Genomic DNA, 6,555 nt, shown 5'->3' on the forward strand with positions numbered 1-6,555 from the left:
AAATGTTTAGATATTTGTAACGCATCAATGGATTGCAATGAGTTGTGCCATGTCAATAAATTTGTCGTAGATAACAGGATTAAATTTTGTACATATGCCAGATGCGCGTTTTGTCTACAAAGGACTTATCGGTGACGCTCGAATCTAAAAAGGTTAAATTGAAGAGAATTACGGATAAAAATTCCCAAAATCTGTGCCAAATATAGCTAAGGTAGTCTATTCCTGGGGTAGAAAAGCCTAAGTATTTTAAAATTTTAAAATGTTGTTAACAGTTAATTATAAATATGACCATATCAATGATAACTCATGTCAGCACAGAAGTGCTAACTACTGGGCTGGTGATACCCTCGGTGAATTAAAACTGCACCAGTAGTGGCATCGACTAAGTAGTTGTCAATAAATTCGTCATAGATAACAGGATAAAATTTTGAATGGACGCCAGACGCGCGTTTCGTCTACAAAAGACTGAGCAGTGCAACGATACGATATCCCATATTGATCAAACTAATTTATGCACCTCTTTTTCATTAACATTTATTATTTCGTTTTATGAGACAATAACCCTATTTGATTACCAAAATAGGTATTCGCAGTTTGACATGCTCAACAATGCTATAAATAATTTGTGTTAGCCGAAAACATACGCTCAGTGGATTGGGACAATATGTATTCACTGTTAACATGAAAGAAATGCAAGTTTTTACTTAATGCTGGTCTATTTTATTAACATAATTTATTAACATTAAAAATTGTATTTGTTTTTACTTCTGATACTTTTGACACAAATAAACAATGCAGAACTGTATCAGAAAAAAATTTAGATAGACAAAAAATTTATTTGAATGTTTGAACACGAATTATATTTAAACTCGAGAAAACATATTTTTCTAATATAATTAAAGAGTTGTTTGCCAAGTTATCAGTGGAATCATTCAACCGATATCAAATATATATTTAGGACAAACAACAGTGGGTCGCTCTGTTACACACCTTTAAATAGAATTTACGAAGGAAGTAATTGAAAGAACATGATATGTAGTCATTTGAACTTCTGAGGGCAGTTATTAGAACGAATTTTGTATAAAAAAACACACATTGCAATACGTTAAATTTACATATTATTTATTATTACAAGGTACCTTTACATACATTTAAATGTCGATTTAAATTCTAAAATAAAAGTAAGTGTTGAGAAAAATAAAATGATTTTTGTTTAAACGTGAGTCAAACAAAATCATGAAAAAAAGAACATTAACAGTTTAAAGAAACAAGTCAAAAATTAAGCTTAGGGACCATCATAGATAAAATATTCAGCTGTCCAAGCTTTGTATGTTCCAACAATTAAAGGGCTAGATTTTTTTTATAAATTTTTAAAGCACAGAATTACGAACAGGACATGCAATGAAAGACAACGTCGATTTTTAAGGCGAGTTAATGTTTTAAAAAAAAAGTTAAAGAAGAAGCAAAAGATACCAAAGGGATGTTTAAACACACAAGTCGAAAATAAAAAAAACCAATGCCATGAAAATCGAGGACAATACCAAAAACAGTTCACAAAATATAACATAGAAACCTTGAGTCTTAAGAAACACACACCGGGGACTACAGGTTTCGTCTACATAAGACTCACCAGTGACGCTCTGTTCAAATAGTAAAGAAAGTCAAGCAAAGATGAAGAGCATTGATGACCACAAATTCCAAAAAATTGTGCCACATACGGCTACATTTATCTGTGTGTAGGAAAACTTTATCTCTTTTTTTTTAGAGACATCCAAAACAATTTTATTTTATTTTATGCAACGTTGTAATGTGTTACATCAACACGAACTTTGACCAATGAAGAAAGGAGATAAAATTAAACACACGTGAATCTAAATATCAACCGTCTGGGAAAAGTATTAGTTAGCGCACACAGCCATTTTAAACCCGGCAACATTCTTCGAAGCCTGTCCAAAAGTCAAGAGCCTTTAGGTTGACGTTTTTTTTTTTGGTCTGTTATATTTTGCTTTTCGTATATCGTTTGTGATAAATTAGGTCATGAGCTTTGTTGTTAGAATTGGTAAACCTTGTTCTTGTCGGGGCCAGTATGTGTTTTCTCGTTGTTGAAAGACGTATAGTTGCCTATCATTACTTTCATCCCCGTTATTTGAACTATCATGAATAGTTGTGTTATTGGCAATCAAACCACATCTGCTTCATTTTATATTAGGGGAAATGTCTGACAATAACAATTTGAGTACAGAGAAAACTGAGTTAAAGTATTAATTGATAAATAGTGGTTTTAAAATCAACGATTTTCTTTGTTTTCTTTTAAGTTGTTTTACTTGAATTTAATAGACATGTTACGAAAAGGTATATTCTCGACGCTGAGGTTGACAAATTAGACTTTAAATGTGGGGACGGTGTCAAAACATTGATTAAAGATTTAAACAGATGTGCTTCTTGGTTAATTTAAATCACATTATCTAGAACATCATAGCGTAACATCGAATATAAGACGTGAAATGTTTACGAAATGTTTACGAGTGCAGGATTGAGTGGTGGGAACGAGGGGCGATCGACATGGATAAATTTTATCCGCTAAGATGACAAAATATTTGGGGAAATCTAACTCTAAACTTGGTTCAATTAAAAGTATGACAGGGTTAAACATGTTTGTGAGCGCTCAATGTTGCAGTTCAAAATAATGGCCAACTACAAATTAAAATAAGTTAATTGGCTTATTTCATAAGATCGACACGAGGCTTATAAACAACCAACATACAACCGATAGACAAAGCACTGAAGTAAAGCAAAAAGTACTCGCATATACTGCATGCTAGTTCAAAGACAATTAAAACTAATATAAAAAAACATGTTCACTCAAACTAAGGGGTTACCATTTGATTTTTATTTGGGTTTGGGTGGGGGGGTGGGGGGGGGTGTAAAATGACAAAACGACTTTTACCTCCGTAAATTATCAATAGGTACAGGTACACACGGTTTTAGAGAAATCCTTAGGATTGGTATCTAAAATAGAGGAAAGACCGGCAGCATTTTTTCTAAAACTATAATGCAACAAGTTTTTGTTGAAATGTATAAAAATCATGTTTAGGTGTTATAAAATAGACCACGTTAGATAAAAAATTAGGGTGCAAAAAACTTAACCAAAATACATATGGTCACCTCTTTGTTTGCATTTCATAACAATGTATATAAAAATGACCCTTACATATATTCCGAGAAGGTATAATTTTTTTTATAAAACTTGAGATTATTTGCAAGGTCTATTAAGTGATAGCATGCCCATAGAGATCACACATTTGTCATACATACAGTTTTCCCTAAAAATTAACACAAGTATGTACCCCGTGTCTCCGCTGCTCTGCACATCTATCACATTTACCTGCCCACCTTTTCCTCCCATCTTTTTTATGCATTAAAGTTTTTTAAACTTTGAAATATCAAAGAATTTATGATTATCTATTTCATATATTTCTTATGGTTCAAATGCTATTGAATATTCTTTCATACGGAATATTTGTAATAACTTGTCTCCAAAGAATCAATATCCAATGTATGAAAAGCTAATCTCTTTTCTGTTTTTGTGTTTTGACATAGTCCCCACATTTAATGTGTAAATTGTCAACCTCAGCGTCGTGAATATACCTTTTCGTAACATGTCTATTACAACAACGTCTGGTATGAGATATCAATGTACATCATTGACCTTGTAAATCATTAAACTTTTGTATACAGACTAATTAAAATGCGTATTGGCTTTAAATGGTGAAGATCTTCTCAAATAATTGTACAGCGATATGATCGATATGATCTTTGTGGAAAATAAATAGGTCCATGTTAAGTTGACGTATACCATCATTTGAACATATGATTCGATATTCAATGGAAAAAAAAGGTTTAACGCTCATTGGTCATTCTAAAAATGATGTTATAATATACTATTATATAGAATAAATCGGTATACAAGTACCGTAAATAAAACAATATAATGTAAATAAATGATGAATAAAATTAAACTTGTAAATGATGATGGAGACAGTTTCACCTTATTGGTGTCTACTGATTAACAGCATTATAACAACATGATAACATCAAAATTACCACACTTTAAATTGAAGTTTTTATTACCGACATACCTTGAGATAAAAAAAAAATACGAAGATCATACGAAGACGATTTAGATGCAGGACAATATCGAGAATGCCATACAATTATACTGTAAAGACACTTTTGCATATGGAACCACAATGTGAGAGAAAGCCAAGGAGATTACGGAACACTTGGTTGAGAGCAATAACATCGAAACTGCAATAGATGGGTTACAGTTGATCATGAAGAGAAGCCCATTTTGCCATTGATCACGTACATTGTTTGTCTTGCGTCTAAATAGTCTTCGTGTTATCTCTGTTCACGCATCGTTGTCATCATAATGGAATTTGATGCGACTGTCATATCAGTGAGACGTGTAGCTAGCTATAAAACCAGGTTCATTCTTCTATTTTCTACATTAGGAAAATGCCTGTACCAAGTACAGTTGTCCATTCGTTTGATGTGTTTAATCTTTTGCTTTTGCCATTTGATTACGGACTTTCCGTTTTGAATTTTCCTCTGAGTGCAGTATTTTTTGTGATTTAATTCTTTAAATACAAAAAGATAGACAAAACCGGAGGAAGTATGTTTTAGCAAGAAGTCCAGCCGGGGAGGAAAATGACAAGTAGATACATGCATATCATAACTAAATTATCAACGTTAATATTCACACCTTAGACGGCAAGAAATCTAAGAAATCATCAACATTAATACTCGCAGTTTAGGTTGCTTCAAATGAATAGGTATAATTGTTACTAGCCAGAAAGACATTCTTGGTGGATTTCGACCATTCATATCCACCGTAAACAAGGTATAATCACATGTACTGGTTTTTTTTTCATAATAGCATATATCATACTAATAGCCTTTGATTCTGACATTCTCTAAATGCTAGACACACATTAGTACTGCAGTGTTGTTTCAATAGGTATCAAAGGTACCAGGATTATAAATATAGAATACAAATTGATAAAAAGCATGATTTTTTTTTAAACACAAATTCCATTTAAACTGGACAAAAAAATAGATCTTAATTTTAATATAATTAAAGAGCTTTTATTGTCAGTATATCAGTGGATTCATTGAACCGATTTGCTTTGTATGAATTTAAATGTTAAGATAAAGTATCAAGTGTCTGTTTATGGTCAACTTTAGTGGGTCGCTATGTTACCCACTATTAAATGGAATTCACTTAAGAGAACATAAGACATACGTCTTTTGAACTTTTGAGGGCAATTATTAGAACGAATTTTGTGGAAGAAGACTTTCAATACGTTTAAATTTTACATATGAATTATTACTACAAGATACCCTTACATATATGTATATGTCGATATCAATTCTAAAATAAAAATTAGCTACGTCGAAAAATGAAATGAAAAATGTTAAAACGTTAGTCGTTCAAAATCTTAAAAAAAAGGATGACTTATAGTGACGACAATACCAAAAACAGTTTTCAAAACATAACACAGAAGACTGAAGTCTTAAGTCACACAAACCGGGCTATACAGGCACTCCGTGGGGGGAGGGAGGTTGCAGATCCTTCTCCATATGTGCCTTTATGCTTGGTCATACAACAAAAGTTAAATATTTCATGACGTACATGTACACATACAGTTTTGTGTTTTAATAGATACTGAATCTAGAAACTTTATTTAGTTCGTCTCAGTCACAAAATGCTGTACAGACAACAAAGGATCACACATATTAAAAATTTCAAAATATTTCAAAGTTAGTTCCATTTCAATTAACGTTATAATATATTATAATCAGACTGCCAAACGATCAGAACAAACAAGGCCACAAGTTGAAACCTTGTATTGCGTCTTCTGTTATATTAATGTGGCACCTTACTATAGAATGCATATATTTATTAATATATATTATCCAAAATTATAAATTTTATGAACACTTGTTTATCTCATGCTCAACTAAGTGAAATCCCTGTGATAAGTCTTATTTGGTAGGTCATATTTGGGGAAGGGAGGTCGGGATTTGGAATTAATGTTTCTTAAAATTAGGTTGTGAACTTTCCATTTACTTATGATAGTGAAGTAAAAGTGAGGTTAAGTATCTACGGATGTAAGACAGAGCATTGTTAGGCATTCACAAATTAATAAGAGAGTTATACGGACAGGCCAAACTATAAAGCATACAGGACAAATATATACGGCATGTTCTTTATTCATTGCCGAATCCGTACGGCGACCTATAGTTGTTTTAAATTTCTGAATCATATAGTCTATTAGGCAGAGTTTTTTCATTGGCAATCATACCACATTTGCTTATCTTATAGTTAAATGAATGAATTAACGTAGCTTTATGTCATAATAACTTACCGATTTTGCGTAAGGCATTTCTTCCCTTCAGAAATTAAATTATTATATATTCCTTGTGTAAAACTAATGTTCCTTATGACGTGTTTATATGTACAGAGTCTATAAAGAAATCATTAAGTCAAAA

The sequence above is a fragment of the Mytilus edulis genome, chromosome 14, assembly GCF_963676685.1.
Source record: "Mytilus edulis chromosome 14, xbMytEdul2.2, whole genome shotgun sequence".
In the NCBI taxonomy this organism is placed as follows: Eukaryota; Metazoa; Mollusca; class Bivalvia; order Mytilida; family Mytilidae; genus Mytilus; species Mytilus edulis.